This window comes from Solanum stenotomum, chromosome 1 (genome assembly GCF_019186545.1).
Source record: "Solanum stenotomum isolate F172 chromosome 1, ASM1918654v1, whole genome shotgun sequence".
NCBI classification, from domain to species: domain Eukaryota; kingdom Viridiplantae; phylum Streptophyta; class Magnoliopsida; order Solanales; family Solanaceae; genus Solanum; species Solanum stenotomum.
Window position 1 is genome coordinate 81,532,976 of NC_064282.1, and position 20,824 is coordinate 81,553,799.

Below are 20,824 nucleotides of genomic sequence, written 5' to 3' on the forward strand. Positions count from 1 at the left end.
GCATCAAAGTTAGAGGATTATGCTAGTCTACTGTCAAAGCCACAATTCTATATTACGGATAAACATTATTCTTATCCTATGAGAACTCTTAAGTGGGATTCATTATTTAATATAGAAGAAAAAACTACGACTGCCATTGCGTGGATCTCATTTCCCTCGCTCCCACCAATTTTTTTGGGTAGAGATGTGGTCTTTTCTTTTGCTGTAGTTGTAGGTAAATCTTTACACGTTGACATGACTATTATCAATAAGACACGCCCTAATTGTGCTAGGGTCGAAGTGGAGGTTGATCTATTGGGGGAATTTCCAAAAGGATTAATGTGGAGGTCTCAAAGAAATTAGGAGAGATCATGGAATGTATAAGTGGATCCCAATAAAATACGATTACATGCCAAAGTATTGCAAGACATGTAACTTACAAAGTTATTATGAGAAAAAATGTTATGTTATAAACCCATAATTGTATCCTGAAGAAGACAAAAAGAAATAAGAAGGGACGGGAGGGGGGGGGNGAAAAGGACAATAATGGAGAGATGTATCAAAGGGCAAAAATGGACAAAGGCAAGCAGGTGATTAATAATGATTTTCAAGAACAAAGACGAACGAGGTATGAAAAAGGTAGACAACAACAGAAGGGACAAAAGGAACAAGTGTGGAACCCAAATATGAAGCTCTAGAGAATTAGGAGGGGCAGGAAGACAAAGCAAAGGGGAGATTAAGCGAAGAATGTCAGAGGAGGAAAATAACATAAAAGAGAACAAGAAAGAGGAGAAAGAAAAAAAGAATACGTCGTCCAAAGAGAAAGGAAGTTCACTTGATAGTTCCAACTCAAACAACACACCTAACAAGAATAAAAATTCCAAGGAAGAAGACAATGGTAAACAAAGATCTAATACGATAGTAGAGAGAGAAAAAGAAGCTTAGAAGTTTGATGAAAGTGTGGGTGAATCAAAGCGCCAGGAAGACACAATATAAAGGTGGGATATGAGACATATGAGGGAGACTTGTTTGGCAAATAAGGAGGAGCAGGCAAGAATTGATACATAGGAGAAAGATACCCTAAGATATGAGCATAGTATTCCTAAACGCAAAGATTTTATGGAAAAGGATATTCAACACAGAATGGAAACAGAGGAGGATGGGGACATCGAGTGTCATGCCCCGAGGCTACCCCCTGGACGCAACACGGGATCTAGGATCACGAGTGACCCCAAGCTAACCTTGCTGGCATAATCATAAGCATACTAAAGATAAAATGAAACAATAATAACTAAGCGGAAGCTAAATCATAAAATAATCTAAAGATGATGGGGAATACCCATATACTAAATCTGAATAAAGATAACTGAGAGTTTGAATACAAAAGAAAAGTCAAACTCTAAGACTAAAGCTGAAACTAACTATGTCTGAAATAAAGCCTCTACTGACTAGAAATGTTGGGACATGCCCTAGCTAGATCTAGCAAAAATTGGAACTAAAACTAAAAGCGATAAAGATAGTCATGTCACTAGTCCTCGAAGAATGAGGACTCAACACTGATGCTGTTGAACTGAAGATGGGGAATCCCTAATCTATGCGTGACCTGAACCTACTCACGAGAAGATGTAGCATAGAGTATGCATCAGTACTTGAAGGATACTGAGCATGTAGGATAGAGTAACACTGAACAATAACATAATTGAATCAAAGCATAAATCTGAGCAATGACATGAGATAAGCATGATACAAACTGAGAATACTGAACATGAAATACTTAATGCAATGACCAAGTTTATAACATGTTGAGACTGATTTCTGAACTATAATGATAACATGGTCAATGCAATAGAATCTGACTGAAGTGTAAAAGAGCTACTAATAACCGACATCAAACCACATGAGCTTAATGTGGAGTCCGATGTATACACCCATCTAGAGGACACAATATACCCTGCCAGAGGTATAGAGGCATGCTGGCGTGATCACTAAAATGATTCCCACAGAGGGGACTTACAACCTAACGGGCACTTAGTTCTGGGACTTGAGGGTGACTGACCCTAGTCCACTCGGTATTAATCTTCCCATATGATTAAGTAATTAACACTTTATGACTGAAATGTTGTAATACTGGATAGCTCAAAACTGACATGCAAACTGAGAATGNACTCAACACTGATGCTGTTGAACTGAAGATGGGGAATCCCTAATCTATGCGTGACTTGAACCTACATCAGGAGAAGATGTAGCATAGAGTATGCATCAGTACTTGAAGGATACTGAGCATGTATGATAGAGTAACACTGAACAATAACATAATTGAACCAAAGCATAAATCTGAGCAATGACATGAGATAAGCATGATACAAACTGAGAATACTGAACATGAAATACTTAATGCAATGACCAAGTTTATAACATGTTGAGACTGATTTCTGAACTATAATGATAACATGGTCAATGCAATAGAATCTGACTGAAGTGTAAAGGAGCTACTAATAACCGACATCAAACCACATGAGCTTAATGTGAAGTCCGATGTATACACCCATCTAGAGGACACAATATACCCTGTCAGAGGTATAGAGGCATGCTGGCGTGATCACTAAAATGATTCCCACAGAGGGGACTTACAACCTAACCGGCACTTAGTTCTAGGACTTGAGGGTGACTGACCCTAGTCCACTCGGTATTAATCTTCCCATATGATTAAGTAATTAACACTTTATGACTGAAATGTTGTAATACTAGATAGCTCAAAACTGACATGCAAACTGAGAATGCAACATTAATATACTGATAATAATGCATTCGAAAATTAAGGCATGTTTATATGTAACTAAATTAACTAACCTAGCATGTGTAATTTATGAACTAAAAGAACTACATAGCTGGGGTTCTGAGTTCATGCATGAATCTAGGCAAAGTAATATGATAACGTGATAATATGATTTGGATCATTCTAACAGCTGAAAACCCAACAATTCTAACATTCAAGAAACCCTAAGTCTAGATAATATTAAGGAAATCAGGATTCTAATTGAAATCTAGGGACCTAATGGGTGAAAGGAACCCACTAGTGAAATCCCACATACCTGGTGACGAATTCCACGGAGAAATCTTTCGATTTCGGGGCTGGAACTGATGGAACCTTGTTGTATTCTTGAACTAGGATTTGGTCGCCTCTTCTTTTCTCTACGCTCTAAGTTTCTATGTTTTGATGAACGATTTGACTTAGGTAAGTTCTAGTTATGTTTCTAGGCTAAAACTGACCAAAACCACGTAGTTTAGGGGTCTAACGCATAAGGAAAGGACCAAAAGACCCATAACTTAATTACTGTCGGGGTCATCGACGGACGGGACCGACAACCGTAAATCGACTGACGGTTCGTGCTGGTCAACTGACAGTCGCGACTGGAGACTGAAATCCTGGGGTCCGACCTACTCCGTGGACCACAGACCGTGGTCTGACCTACGCTCTGTAGGTCCTGGCGTGGGTCAGGATTTAAAGAGATTTTTGGGGGTGAGACTAGGGTGTTGATCCACGGACCAGGGCCACGGTCTGTGACCTAACCTATGGTCCAAGGGTCCGGCCGTGGGTCAACACTTAGACAATATTCTAGGGGTTTTCTAGGGAAGGTTGCAGATGCGAACCACGGATCACCAGCACGGGCCGTGGGTCACCCTACGGTCCGTGAGTGGCAACCATGGGTTGCACCTGCAACTTCTGGAAATCTGCATTGAGGTCTGTTTTCGAATATGGGGTGTTACATTAGCTCCTCCTTGGGAACATTCATCCTCGAATAAAGACTAAACTAGCTGAAAAGGAGGGAGAGAGCTGCAACCCCTACCACTAGACTCTTAGTGGCGTAGGCACATGTATGCCAGGGTGTCCAATTCGTCGGAAAAAAATATCGCATATACAAGTAAAATGATACACGAAATGATTAAATAATATATTTTGGACACCGTTGACATAATAGGTTATTATAGTTTAGTGGTTTAAATGTCTTGAATGTGTGTTTAGACATCTTTAAGTTAATGAGTCAGTGTTCGCTTGTTCAAATCTCACTTGGAATATTTTTTTCCCCTTTTTAAAAAGTTGTTTAATTTTTGGACCCTCTTCGTGAACTTTTTTCCCCTTTTGAAAAAGAGCTTTTGTTGTTTAATTTTAGGACCCTCTTTGTGAAATTTCTGGCTCCGCTACTATAGACACTGGAAACTGATTCTGACTGAACTACGTTCCACTAACATGCAAATACGCTGAAAATGCAAGTACAAACTGAAGGAACAAGATGCTAAGACTGAAGCTACGCATGAATGACTGAAAAAAACTGAAGAGGAACTATTACCTCAAGCTGGAATGGGATCGGAAGGAAAGAGGTGAGGATACTTAGCCTTCATGGCTGCTTCTGCTTCCCATGTAGCTCCCTCTATGGACTGACTCCTCCACAAAACCTTGACTGAAGCGATTTCTTTGTTTCTCAACCTTTGAACCTGTCGATTAAGAATCTCAACTGGTACCTCTTCATAAGTGAGACTATCCTTCACTGCCACACTTTCTAAAGACACAATAGACTCTGGGTCATCCACACACTTCTTCAACAACGAAATGTGGAAAATCGGATGCACTGCTGCTAGTTTTGTTGGCAACTCTAACTCATAAGCCACCTTACCAACCCTTTTCAAGATCTTGTAAGGCCCTACATATCTAGGACTGAGCTTCCCTTTCTTGCCAAATCTCATCACCCCTTTTATAGGCGACACTTTCAGGAAAACCCAATCATTAACTTGGAACTCTACTTCCCTTCTCCTTACATCTGTATAAGACTTCTGGTGACTCTGGGTTGTCTTAAGTCTATCTCTAATAAGTTACACCTTCTCCATAGCATCATGAACTGAATTTGGTCCTATCAAGGCTGCTTCACCTACTTAAAACCAACCAACTACAGATCTACATCTACGCCCATAGAACGCCTCATAAGGGGCTATCTGAATGCTGAAATGGTAGCTATTATTATAGGCAAACTCTATAAGAGGAAGGTTATCATCCCAACTACACTTGAAATCGATCACACAAGCTCTCAACATGTCCTCTAAGGTCTGAATGGTACGCTCTACCTGACCATCCATTTGCAGATGAAATGTTGTGCTAAGATTAACCTGAGTACCAAGACATTTCTGAAATGACTTCCAAAAATGAGAGGTAAATTGAGGACCACTATCTGAGATGATAGATAAAGGAACCCCATGCAACCAAACTATCTCATTAATGTAAAGCTTGGCGTAGTAACGATCATGTGCAGTAATATAACCCAACTGAATGGGTTGGGGTCGAGTCCCAAGGGAGTGGTTGTAAGAATTAACAGAAAAGTAAAATCAAGTTCTAATCAATCATAGCTATAAACATTAACAAATAAAAACATACTAAATCTAAAGGTGACATGAATGTCAACTATCAATTGGGGGGGGGGGTTGTATTCAACTAATGAACAAAAACAACAAAAATAGAAAAATGTGAGATAGGGAGACGGGATTCTTGGGATGTGATAGGAATATGGGATAAAATATGCTATTGGGTAAATGCTATTGATAGTAAATCGCTGAATATTTCTAACTAGGCTGGACTTTAGTGGGGGTAAATTCTCTTTTGAGCAACTTACCCCGAATCAACTCGATTTCTCTCGAACACCGAGTTGCAACACTTAAGCACAGCCTCTGCCTTAGCCCATTCACTCTCTTGAGATGAATGTGTGGGAGAAGGTCTAGGATTCACTCTCTCGAGCTGAACCCACGACGACCTAATAACCACCGGCTATCGATTTAGTAGTCTTAGTTTTAAAACCTTTCTCTTGAGCAAGCCAAAAACACTAAGATGAAATCGTATTTGCAACTACAATCCCATTAAGTTCAAACACAACTACTGAACGAAATTACATTTAAACAAAAAATAGACTAACAATAAGCAATACCCAACAGAAAATTGAACCTATATTCACAAAATCACACCCCAAGAATTAGGGTTTTAGCTAGACATGTAAAAGAGATAGAAATCAATACCAACAAGTGTTTCCATCAAGTGGGTACGATAGAAAATGTCTTTAGACACGTCTAGGATGAAGATTCTTGGATACCCACTTCCAATTTCTTGGAGTTGAAAACCTTCAAAAACCTTCAAGCCCAAGAACAATGTCTCCCAAAAACTCTAAGAACTAAAAACTGAAAATATTCTAAGTCTTAGTAATTCTCTCCACTTGATACTAAGCTACAAAATTAAATAGGTATTTATAGTTTTTGAAAATTTATCCTGCGAAGGACGACTCGACGCAGTTAGTTGAGATCGCCTATACACTTGGCGATCCACCCTTTGGTCTGGTTCATCGCCTTTCAGCTTTTGCCTTCAGCATCTTCATGTTTTGATTCATTGGGCAACAGGGAACTGCTTCTCGGAACTGCTCAGTGATGCACCGACTGCTCCCTTTCCTCGCAGACTTGATCTTTTCCTTCAGGGCTCAGCACACTGGAACATTAGGCGAGATTTAAGGCCTTTCGGCAATTCACCTAACGAATTAGGCGATCTTCAGGTCGTCTTTTCATCCTTCTTTCAGCTGCTTTGTTCCTTTTTGTCAAATAGTGTCCATGCTTTGCCTCAAACTCCAATTACCTGAAACTGAAGGATTTACATCAGTTATTGAGACAAAATATGCATTTGAGGACACTAAATCTATCAAAATAAAGCCCTAAATGAGTCCAAATCGTGGACTCATCAACTGCCAAAAAGCGTGAAGACTTAGTAACTCTATCAACTATCACCCAAATGTAGTCATGCTATCTGCAAGTGAGAGGTAAACATGTGACGAAGTCCATGTTGATCACTTCTCACTTCCAAGTAGGAATGTTGATCTCTTGAGTCATCCCTCCTAGTTTCTGATGTTCTACCTTGACTTGCTGGCAATTGGGGCACTTGGCCACAAAATCCTCTATATCCCTTTTCATACCATTCCACCAATAGACTTCCCGCATATAGCAGTCTATCTTAGTGGGACCTGGATGAATAGCATAACTGGAGTTCTGGGCTTTTACAGGGATTTATTTTCTCAACTCACCCACCTTAGGAACACATAATCGACCCTGATAGCGAAACACACCATCTCCCCCATGGGAGAAGACCTCAACCCTATGCTGACGGATTGCATCCTTTAGTTTAAGAAATATCGGATCACTGTCTTGCTTTTCCTTAACCCCCACTACCAAAGAAGATTCTGGCCCATTCCGAACTGTTACATAACTATTTGATATGCTCGTAAGACAAACTTCTATGTGAGCAAGTCTGTGAACATCTTTTGTTAGTTCCTTTCTTTCTTCCTCAACATGCGCTACACTACCCCATAAATAGTCTACTAAGTGCATCTGCTGCTACATTGGCCTTACCAGGATGGTAATACACACTCATATCGTAGTCCTTGAGCAAATCAAGCCATCTCCTCTGGCGAAGATTCAACTCTTTTTGGGTGAACACATATTGAAGGCTCTTATGGTTTGTGAACACATCTACGTGAACACCATACAAGTAATGTCTGAAAATCTTAAGTGCAAATACCACTGCAGCAATATCGAGGTCATGAGTTAGATATTTCTTCTCATGCACCTTAAGCTGTCTAGAAGCATACACTATAACCTTACCTCACTGTATCAACACACAACCTAGGCCGACTCTGGATGCATCACAATATATTACATAACCATCTGAACCCTCTGGTAAGGTCAAAAACAGGAGCTGTAGTCAACCTAGTTTTCAATTCTACAAAGCTTTTCTCACAATCGTCTGACCGCTGAAACTTGACTTTATTCTGAGTCAACTTAGTCAATGGAGAGGCTATGGATGAAAACCCTTCTACGAACCTTCTGTAACAACCTGCTAGACCCAAGAAACTTCGGATATTTGTAAGAGAGGTAGGTTTGGGCCATAGTTTTACTGCTTTTATCTTCTGAGAATCAACTCGGATCCCTTCGCTAGACACAATATGCCCAAGGAAAGCAGATTATTACAACCAAAACTCACATTTGCTAAACTTACCGAATAACTGGTGGTCTTTGAGAGTTTGCAGAACAACCCTCAAATGATTCGCATGTTCTTCCTTATTTCTAGAGTAAATGAGGATATCATCAATAAAGACGATAACGAACAAGTCTAAATACTGCTTGAACACTTTGTTCATCAAGTCCATGAAAGCTGTAGGAGCATTGGTTAGTCCAAATGACATAACTACAAATTCATAATGACCATACCAAGTTCTGAAGGCTATTTTTGGAATGTCACTATCTCTGACCTTGAGTTGATGATAACTCGATCTGAGGTCTATCTTTGAGAAATGACTAGCACCCTGAAGTTGGTCAAACAAGTCATCAATCCTGGGAATGGGATACTTATTCTTGATTGTGACCTTGTTCAACTACCTATAGTCAATGCACATTCTGAGAGAACCATCTTTCTTCTTCACGAACAACACTGGTGCACCCCATGGGGAAATATTGGGTCTGATGAAGCCCTTATCTAGAAGGTCTTTCAACTGCTCTTTCAATTCCTTAAACTCAACTGGAGCCATTCAGTAAGGAGGAATAGATAGAGGCTGGGTATCTGGAAGGAGATTAATTCCAAAGTTAATTTCCCTTTCGGAAGGAACTCCGGGAAGATCTTCTGGAAACACTTCTGGAAACTCATTGACTACAGAAACTGACTCAAAGAGTTGGTGTTTCGGAGTTTAAATCCTTAACCTGAACTAGATGATAGAGACAACCCTTGGAGATCATTTTTCTGGCCTTAAGGTAAGAAATGAATCGACCCATAGGTGCTAAGCTACTACCCTTCCAATCTAAGATTGATTTGTCTAGAAATTGAAAACGAACAATCCTTGTTCTACAATCGACCAACAATTGACTGAGGCATAATAGGAATGCAACCAATCCATGCCTAGAATGACATCGAAGCCTACCATTTCTAACTCTATCAGATCTGTTGAGGTGACTTTCTAAGAGACTATGACAGGGCAATTTCTGTATACCCGTCTAATTATAACTGGGTCACCAACTGGAGTAGAGACTGAGAAGGGTTCTAAAAGAATTTCTGGACTAATATCGAATTTGACTGCTATATAATGAGTTACAAATGAAAGAGTAGCCCCTGGATCTAACAATGCATAAACATCTAAGTCAAAGACTCGTAACGTACCAGTGACTACATCAGGAGAGTCTTCCTGATCCTGGCGAGCCTGAAAAGCATACAACCTGTTTTGGCGCTGACCGCTGATGCTTATCGTGACCAATGACACTAACCTATGGTATGAGTGTTTATGATCGTCGACAATATAGTAACCCAACTAAAGGTTGGGGTCGTGTCCCAAAAGAGTGGTTTTGAGAATTGATAGAAAAATAAAATTAAGCTCTAACTAGTCGTAGCTAAAGATATTAACGATTAAAAACATAATAAATAAAAGGGGGTGACACAAAAGTGTTAAATAACGATTTGGGGTTTTTGTCACAATTAGTAAAAATAACAAAAATTAACAAGAAAATCAAGTATGGGGAAATGTTCTTGGGGTGTGACCGCAATACAAGTTGAGATAAGTAGTTGAGTACATGCTTTTGAAAGGAAATTTGTAAGATAATAGTGACTAGGCTAAGCCTTAAATGGAAATAAGTTCCCTCTCGGGCAACTTCCCCCGTTTCAAATAAGTTCTTCCTGGACACCCATTTGCTGCATGAAGACCAGCCTATGCCTTACCCTACTCACTCTCTCGAGCTGAGTGTTAGGATATGGGACTAGGGCTCACCCTCTCGGGCAGAACCTCATGTCGACCCACTCCTTAGGCCATCAGTCTAGTGGTCTTGGTTTCGCGACCTCCCTCTCGGGCAAGCCAAAAACACATGGGTGACTTTGTATTTGCAACTACAAACCCTTTAGATTAAACCACAACCACTAGGTGAAATCACCATTAAACTACATCTAACCTATCAGCAAGTAAGACCCAACAATAATATCAACACATATTTGTTAAATCATACCCCAAGAATGGGGGGTTTTAGCCACACATCAAGAAATAACAAGATACACCTAAAATGATAGTAAAATCAAACGGGTATATGAAATTAAACCTTGATTTATGCAAAGGAAGAAGAATGGAGAAGACCCACTTCTAACTTGGGGAAGATGAAATCCTTCTTTCTTCAAGTCTTCCAAAAACACTCTCCAAACTTGAGAAAAAAACATCCAAAAAGTACTATTCTATCGACTCTCTTCAAATTAATAACAAGTTCAATATTTATAGATTTCAGAAAATAGTGCTGGTGGATCTTTCAGCGAAGTTAGTCGATATCACCGAATGACTTTGGTGACTCACCCTTCGTCTGTCTCATCACCGTTTCATGCTTGCCTTCAACATCTTCACATTCTGGACCATTAGGCGGTATAGTACTACTTCGCGGAACTATTCAGTGAAGCGCCGACTGCTTCCTTCATCGCCTTTTTGATCATATTCTCCTTCAGGGCTTCGCGTACCGGAACAAAGGGCGGAGTAAATCCCTTTGGCGAATCGCCAAGTGCGCTAGGCAATGCTCGGGCTTCAGCTTCTTCGTTCTTTCCAGCCTTTTTGTTCCCTTTTGCACCTAAGTGTCCATGCTTTCACTAAAATACCTAAAACCTAAGAGTTTTCATCAGATATTTAGACAAAATAAGCATTCGAGGACACTATTCTTGTCAAAATAAAGCCCTAAATGAGTCCAATTTGTGGATTCATCAACTCCCCCAACTTAAACTTTTGTTTGTCCTCACTTAAACTTGAGTTCAGCCGTTTAACAAGGGTGTCTCAAACAGTGCTACACAAGACTCAATCATGAGTGCACACAACAAGACTCAATTTACTTATGCAAGGATCAATTGTGTACTCAAAGATTCAAGTTATGACACACCATTACCAAAGATTCTCGTTCTCGCAATATTTCCTACTTGTGCAAGTTCAAGCTCGACAAAAAGTATCTAAATGCCCTCACATGAAGAATGATTCCATATTCACACACAGAGGTTAATCAATTCAAGATCAGGAATCAGATGCAACACTCACACTCAAAAAGAGGAACACAATGCATGTTTTCACCCATAGGTTTGCCCTTATTTTCCAATCGACTTTTGATTCGGCTTACTCAAGATCAAAATGGTCTTTCTAAGGCTTGTAATGGGGCTGAGTGTAAAGGTATGGTCATTTAGGCTCAGTGACTTTTTCATCCTCGTGAGATGTGGAATTCTCAAGGCATTCCCTTCTCCTCCTTTATCAATTCTTTTTCTAATGCTTCTAAGTCACCTTTTTATTCACCTTCATGGATTGCTTGGAAACCCAATTTCCTTCGTACCTTATTCCACAACTTTTTTTTTTGAATTGAAGAGGTTTCCACTTATGCAATCCCATAGGTTAAGGTGGACTTTTTCTTGCACTTCTTGACTTCTCCTTTTCCTTTTTACCACACCCCCAACTTAGGCTTTTGGTCTAAGTTGGCTATTCACTAAATCACAAATTAAGAGGATTGTAGGTAGTGGGTCAAGTAAGGTCTAGGGTTCATCAAGGTTCTTCCAAATAAGAGTAAGGCTCAAAGGGTGTTCAAAAGAGTTTCACACACTCAAGGGTAGGCCACAAAAGAGGTATATGTCAAATTTGGCTCACACTCTTTAAAGTTGCCGAACATCATTTCAAGAGGACACCTTTCTAAATCAATCAGACTAACATGGCAAATTCTAGGTTTATTCGTGCATGGTTTAAAGCAAGCTAATCACACAAGGTATCAACACTTAAGTTAAGCAAGACTACACACTTTTGCTAGTGTGCAACAATCATAAGAAGAGAATCAATTTGATAAATGGCTAATCACAACGAGATGCAAAGAGTTCACATATTGTCTATGCAACTTCATTTGGCCTTATCGTAGCTATACATTCATGTTCATTCAATTGAGAACACTATTCAAGTCATCGGTATTGATTGAAATTGAGACTTATGTTCTTGCAAAAGAACAACCACATTCAACTCATGAGGGGTGGCAAAAATGTGCGAAAAATTCAAAAAATTTTGAAAGGGTCAAAATCATTTTTGCAATGAAAAGTAAACAGAGCCACAAGCTCAAACATCCACAGAGAAACAATAATTAACACAATTATAAATAGTTAACCCAAATGTATTCAAAACACAAATCATAAATAGCATACAAAAGTGTTGGCCTCACCCTACCATAAATAAAAAGCAATTTGTCCTCAAATGCAGGTAATACGGAATCCAAGAGGCAGGATAAAGAAAGATAAAGAGGAAGGTAAAGAGGGGATCCTGTCTAATGGGTCGCTTCATCTATTTGGGCATCAGTACCCGAAGTGACCACCAGAGGAACCATCTCCACTAGATCTAGCAACATAAAACCTTGCCAAGGAAACTTGCACAACAACATCTATCATAATTTCTTCCATCTCAGTCAAATCTTCATCTGCATCTCCCTCAATCTCTTCATTAGTCTTTGCGTCTGACTCATGGTCAGCTATCTGTTTCTTTTTACCCCCAAGTTCATTGATCTTCTAAGGCAAATTAGACATGTCAGGAATCTCCACTGTTTCAAAGACCATGGGCACATCGATGGCCTTTAGTTTGTCTATATTTTTATGTAGTTTAGCAATGACAACTTTTAAAGTCGCCACCTCCTCTATGGACCCTAGGTTGTGCTCACACACCGCTATTCTGGCTACCAAGGCGGCAATGGTAGTGCTCAGAGGTGTTATAGTGTTAGTTACGACAATATGGATCATGCCTGGAATAAAGGCCTCTAGGCTAGCAGCTCGACGATCAGCAGAAAGAGCCAACTGTCCCATTTGGAGTAGAGACGCTCGGGTGAGAAGAAGCCGGGAACTAGTAACAACAGTAGTGGGTCTTGGCAATTTTGTAGCAGCAGAAGAACCTTGAGTATCAGTCGGAGTAATAGTGGAAATGGATATACCTGAAGTCCTAGGGGTTGGAGCAGGTAGAGATGTTTTTGCAGGCGATGATTCTTTGTTGGCTAACTCCGCCAATGTTGCTTTCTTCCTTTCTGCTTGATCCTTAAGGTACTCGTCTTCGATCTTCTAGATATCAGTAGAGGTTATGGGCATCACTCCCACATCCATCTTGGTATCTCTAGGTACTTGGGCTCGTTTGCATAATTATGTGATCAAGACTGGGAATAGAAGTGAGGTTTTGCACTGCCTTGCACACATGAGTATCTCTGAAGCGACGATTGTTCCCAAATTTATTTGAGTCTCCTCTATAACGTAACCTAGGCAAGTTGCCTTGGCGAGGCGAATGATTGACTTATTCTTGGATGGCATAATTGTGATGCTGATAAAACTGAACCAGAACCTTGCTGCTATGTTTAGTTTTTTTTTTTCAATCGGAACTCCTTCCGCTAACCACTTGGGAGTCTCATCTGCAATTAGTGGGGCTAACGACTTTTTCATCTCATCCAGTTGCTTTGTTCTAATCAAGTACTGACAGTGATCCCCAATGTTTGTGGACATGCCCAAGACTGCATTGATTTCCTCAGTATCACACTTCACCCTTTTATCTCGAACAACCACGTAGTCGATTTCTTTGAAGGCTGCTGCTAGTTGCTTTTGCAGTGGTATTAGTGTACTATATGCACTGTAGAACTCTCTTACTCAATTTGGAATATAAGGGCCACGGGGTTTGGTGAAGATTTGGAACTCGTGGTATCTCATACATTCCCTTATCTCTGGGTGCCTGTCTATAACCCCTTCTATGGACAGACACTTTTCCTCCAAAAAAATTCTTGGTCGCATAGCCTTTCCTTTATTCATAGATTTAGGTGGAGGACCTTGCACTGGAGGTGCTAATACCATTGCCTTCTTTGGAACTGGAGGTGTGATGGTGGCAGGCTGGTAAGTCCTGGCCCTAGATGAATTTCTCATCTTCTTAATTTGCCGCTCGGCCCTCTGTGCTATTAGCATATCTTCCTCGTCAGAACCCACATCTTTGTTTTTAGATTAGTTGGGGTCATTGTTGACACGCAATTTTGGCTCTCCACATTTGTTTAACTAAAGTTTTAATAATAATAATAAAAACAAAAATAAAAATAATAAAGTATATATATGTTACGAAATTGTAGGAATACGAACAAATTTTTAATTATTATTTTTTTTATTTCATAAATATTATTTTTTATAAAAATTAAATATATTATATAAATATTACTACTTTCTCATTTTTAGATTTCACGTCAAATAAATTTTGTTCTTAAGGGTTAATTCAATTTTTTCTAATTTTTGAGAGATTTTCTCCTCCGTCATGATTACTTTGTTGTTTCCTTTGAGAGTTGTGTTTCCAAGAATTCAAAATTTTGAATTCTTGGAGCCCAAATCGGCTATAAAGTCACCTCTTTTGTTCTCATGGAAGGGCATTCGAAAATCATCTATCAACATCTGAAAACAATCGGAAAAAAGCGAAGGAAATCATCGGAGAATCATTTGAAAAATCCAAAAAAAAATCCAAGGAAACCAACAAGGATCCGAAAATCATCTGAGGAACAAATTTTAAGGTGATCTTTTGTTCTTTGTTTTTCATTCTTCTTTGAGTTTGAAGTTTGAGTTCGAAGTCGAAATCTTTTGACATCAAAGCTTAGTTTGCTGCCCAGAACAAGGTTCGGATCTTTCTTCTATTTCTTTTTATATATATTTGAATATGTGAGCGCCTAGTGATCTATTAAGTTATGGAATCCTGTATTGGGTTCACTATGTGATAAGTTGAAGTCCATGATGAGCTTTTGTTTAGTTGAATTTGTTTTGTTTTCGTTGCATGATTTGAAGTTAGGAGAAGAGGTTACTCCCTGGTAAAATATGAGTTACAATTTAACTGTAGAAACTAAGGGATTTAGAAATTTTTGTTTTCTAATGTTTCCAGGAAGTTCAAAGGTGGGGTGGTACCACGTTTGTTTCTTTTCTTGTATATTCAAGCTGCTAATATAATTTGGAATTATTGAATGCATAGAATATTTAGAACCTTGAAGCCAATATATTGTTTCATTAACCATTTTGAGTTCAAAATAATCTTGATGTCTGTATGTTTATAAAATTGGGACAAGTAACAATGAAAAGAAGTCTATTGAGTTTCTTACAACATGAACTAGTGTTTAAACCCAGTGATATATTCTTGTGCTGCTTGTTTATGTTTCTCTCGAGTGCGGAAATGAAAGATGTGTCATAGGATCAGTGTTGAGATTAGTCGAGTGGACAACCCTGTTATGGCTAAGTTTAACATTAGTTCAAACTCTCCTTTTCTGTTCTTTTAAGTAACAACCCCCCATGCATAGATATAATATATGGATGTCTTAAATGTTTATTAATAAATATGTTCTTTTATGCTTAGCTTCTAAAAATCTTGGTTGGGTCCTAATAATTATTTCGTCCTCATAAGATCAAAGAAATAGATGAAAGTCTTGTTTTATTTTGGAAACTCGTTGTTTTGTTCATATGCTCAAGAAGTCTATTTTTTTATTGTTAGATTGTGACGTATTTAACATAGGTTTCTTAAAATAAGTATATATATTCTCTTGTTCACTTGCTTAAATGGCTTTAAGAAACCATCATAAATCGGTATTAATTTTGTTGAAAGTTTCTTTCTTTCCTGTTGAAGGCCTCTGTTGAGGCAAAAGTCCAAGTCCCTTCGTGTAATTAGACTACTTTGGACCCGATGAATAAAATTCTTCCCTGTTTTTAAACCCCTTTTTTTTAGCCAAAATGATAGACAGAATACTCGATAATACGTTCTTTGCTTCTTTCGTTCATTTCGATACTTCAAACAGACATTAAATATTTAACAATTGGGCATCATACAACTTTAGTTGGAATGCAAATGATATCTTGCTTTGGTTACCTGATAATATGAAATTATTCCGAGCTCATTCACATATGCAATATCGACTCTTATTTGTAACTTTTTTTTTAGCTGTGGAAAGTTGTTTAAACCTTTCAACCATTATATAATAATCAAGTAGTCATACGTAAGTTTGAATTCAACCTCTTTATACAAATACATGTTGTCTGCCATTAGAATTTGTGTGTTAAATTGATTTGGAAATTTAAAAAAAACAAAAGATCTTTAAATTGTTGCCTGTAATGGTTGAATTGTTGTCTGATTTTGCACACTGTTCTTTCCTGGAATATGGTCCTGTTCTTCCTTCTCATTAGATTATGATTTGTACATATGAATATCATCTCACGTTCACGTGTACTTTTGCTGTTTGGATTTTATTTGTTTGGGCGCAGGACATGGTATTAATCTTTTTCTTTTCCTTATTTCACATGTACATTCTGGAACGCGTTTGGAGTTAGTATATGACTCCATCTCTGCCCAAACCAGAGAAGCGACTAATAGCACCATAAGCTCGTGTCTAGCAGACCATTTTCGCGTCGATAGCGTCCAACGCTTCCTCCTTATTTCGAAGCTTTATATTTCTTTTATATATGCATACATTTATGTTGACTAACATTTTACACGGTGTTTTGCGCTTATATATATATTTTCTTTATTTGTGTTCGACTTTGTAAACCAACCAAGAATGGTAGTAAGACGTAGTCATGAACCCTCCCGCCCTTTATAGATATTGGGTTTAGTATAGTCACTTGGCTTAAATCATTGCTTTCTAGTTAAGTTTGTTTGTTACTCAACATTTTTTAGTTATGAGAGCATGAGTTTCTTCTTTTTTAAGAAGTTTAACTTGCAAATAATGTTTTCGAATGTCATGAATCTATTTTCAAATTTTTCGCTTTTAAACAAGTGTTTAAAGTGTAACTTTGCGTAGACTAAAGTGCAGATTTCGGTGGTTCAAAGTGCAGATTTTAAGGTTAAAGATATCACTTTTCTTGAGAGCTTAAGAATGGTATATCGAGCCACAAAAATGGAACATATTGAGCTCAAAAGGTGCAATGTTTTGAGCTCAAAATGGTACATAATTTGAGTTCAAAATGTGCATGATTTGAGTGTAAAAGTGCAAGTTTTTGAGGCCCAAAACACAACCCTTTTGCAAGCTATTATGTGTAATTTTTAGTTTGAAAATTGTAGTTTTAATAAGAGATAAAATCTGGAGTTTTAACAAATTTGTCCAACAGATTTTATAATTTAAAATGTGCAAATTTCTTTAGTTTATAACCCATTTCTTTTAGGTCCTAAGGGTGTAGATTTTAGGTGCAAAAAATGTGTATTTTTTGGAGCAAAAATGCTTTGTTATGAGAGTTATATGATGCAGATTTTTAGTTTTAAAATTCCAATTTTTTTAGTGTAAAAATGTAGCTTTAACATGCTCTCAAAGCAGATTTTTTAGTGTAAAACATGCAGTCTTTTCCTTAGTTTTGAACACTATTTTGTGGGATCTAAAAGTATAAATTTTTGGAACTAACCACTACATTATGAGAGTTGAAAAGTTTCAGTAGTTCGAGTCTAAAAGTGCTTGAAAATACTACTTTTCAAAGGAAGAAGAAACTTGATTTTAGAAGGCCAAAATGAATGTTATAAGGCTCGCTAGAGTTGTTACTTTTTTTTAATCTTGAAAACATACGGCTTAAGTTATTTGCTCCGAGAAGGACTAAAATATTTATTAGCTTCATTTATCAAATCTCGCTTAGGACCTTATGTCAAGGAAAACTTTTTTGATTTAATACTCCCAAATGATTTTGAAACTAGCGTAAGGCCAATGTTGTTACCGTTTTAGAAATATTCTTTTCTTTAAATAAGTAAATAAATAAGGAAGTAGGTCTATATATTTTATTAACAAAAATAAATGTAACTATAGAATAAGTCCCAATAATTAGGCCCATTTTATATTCTTGATATCACCCCTTTATGAAAGTATATTTGCTATTGTCACTTTTTTTTTTTATTAAATCAAATATTACTAAAACATATTTAACATGTCATTTCAAGATTTTAGATATGCCAACAAGTTCAAAATACAAGGTACATACATATATATGTCATATGCAAAAAAGGTACAAATCATATATATTTGTTTTCTCTACATGTAACTTATTATTTTGTTACATTTCTTCATTTTTTTTTCTCGTACCTACTATCACTTTTACAAATATTTTTTTTATATAATTTATAAATCCATACACTTTAACATACACATTATTTTACTTCATGTTTGCAACTCGACTACTATATCATTTTATTTTGTTTTCTTTCACGTCTTACTTCTATATATAAATTAAACAACAAATTTTTATATCCTTTGAACTCAACATTTATTTTGGATACATTTATATAAAACACATCTATATTTTTTCAACATATAAAATTATCATACATTTATTTATTTATTACCGTATGATAAACATACTACTATTAATTTTATAGGCGTATATACGTCGTACCTTGTATTTTACTCTTTTCTTAAAACAATAAAATTTACTTACCATTGATTTTTTTTAAAAAAACAAATAAATAAAAAAATTTCTCTAATTATATTTTCCTAAATTGAGTTTAAGAACTATCTTCGGATAGGCTCTGAGGGATGCTTAATACCTTCCCCTCGAGAAACCATAAACCTTACGTAGAATCTCACTAGTTTCGCAAATCAAAACAGAGTTTACATTTACATATTAAAAAATGCTTTTCCTAATAGTTTTCTTAAAATTTAGGTGGTGACTTTAAAACAAAACAAAACAAAATATTTTTTTTCAAAAATCAGAGTGTCAGCCATAGTATGTTGTGAACTATTTCGGTTAGTTCGAAATAGGGTGCGACAGCTTGGCGCCTCTGTTGGGGAACTTACTTAGGTTTCAACCTTAGAAAAATTCAATTTAGGAACAACATTTGTGATTAAGTGTTTATTTTTCAGCTTGCTATTGATATATTGCTTTGACTAAAAGGTCGCAGGTGAAATCCAAGCTTGTGTTCCTTATTTATTTTAAAACACTACTTGTTACTGATTTCCCTACACTGTCATTTGCAAATTCAATCGAGTCTTTGACCATACATGCACACACTGTACATGCGAGGGGTGTTCCTGCACTCCTTTGAAACTCTCTTTGAATTTCTTAGTTTCAGAATTGGTGCAATTAAGATAGTGCACGTTCTTGCAATTACTTAGTCCCACGCTCAATCATCTAGGAATATAATCTTACTCTTAGAATAAGTCATGTTGCATAGCCTTAGGCAAGACAATATACGGTATTGTCGTTGTATTTAGGAAACCACCCAAATGTCACAGAGTTCTTCTTTAAAACTTGACAACATAAACTTTGTGTGAAATTGATATAGATTACCCAAACTTAAACACTTAACGGATTTGGAACAAATAAACTCATTACACCCTTTACCCATTTTTCATATATACCTCAACCAAGACTTGCCGGATATCCAAATGGTCGTTTCAGTGCCCCACATTCTACAGAATTAGTGGCGAAACATCCGGAGGATACACGGGGCTGAGATTCGAGGGTATTTAGGAGCATTATTGTCACTTTTGGGGACACAGTGCGATAATGTCTTTGTCACTCACTTCATGGGGTTTTGGGAACCGAGCACCGTAACTTTCAAATTCCTGGAGTTTTAGATCACTCCTACACTAGAGGAGTTTAGTAGTCTTACCGAGCTACCAATTAGAGGGAGGCTACCGATGATCCTGTCAACTATATGTACTGGTGATTTTCTAAGTCTCCTGGATCTGCTTATATTTCGGTCATTGAGATATGTGGACGGCGGATACGTCAAATTAGACTATCTTTTTCAGAGGTTTGGGCGTTTGAAAGGTTACTATGAATATCAATGTGAATTTGAATGTACTCGCAGAGCGTGGGAACATATGAAGCCGAGAGTATTCTTTATGGCTTTCCTGGGAGTTATGGTGTTCTCGATAAGGTCCAATTCTGTTGATATCAACATATTGTCGATGGTTATAAACATCTTCTACGATCCACAAAGATTTTCTCTGGTGCCCATGATCCTCGCCGAAGTTCTTCATTCGATGACAACCTGCATTAGGGGGCATAACTTCTTTAGGGGATGCAATATGCTATTACAAATCTGGGCGAGAAAACATTTCTATCGTTGTGATCCACAAATGGATTTCTACATGGGTGCATGTAATAAGATCGAAATCTATGAAGATCATCTCCAAAATTGGGTGGGCACGCCGACAGGAAGGGAAGAGTGGCGCACATTTCTGAACAACCTTATTGGAGATGCCATCCAATGAAAATTTTCTTGGATAAGACGAGTGGCATTTGCGAGGACCTGATATTTTTTTTTTATCGAGTTAATTGGGCTGAGGGGAATTCAACCATATGCACCTTTTCGGGTTATGCGGCAATTTGGAGTCATCCAAGACATTCCTCTATGGTCAATCACGGGGTTACATGAAGATGCTTTCACTTCTGTCTCGCTAGAACGAATAAGAAATCTGCAAGCCGAGTGGGAATACATGATCGATTTGGAAATAGGAGAGGAAAAATGGTGCACATCGGAGTATTACGCTTGGCGGAATATTGTGAGTCATATGACTCATCCAAGCGTACATGGGCACCAGGGGTTTGTAGACAATTAACAGATTGATTGGATTAGAGAATTAGTGCTTCCTCGCATGAGATTCACCACATCCTGTATAATCAGATTGTTCCCGGATCCATCGACTATTGATTCAGGTGGTTGAAGAAGAAAAGGAAGAAGACCCGGAAGAGGATCTTGAAGAAGACCCGAAAGAGGACCCTGAAGAAGACCCAGAAGAGGATCCCGANGTACATGGGCTTGGATGTACGCTTGTAGACAATTAA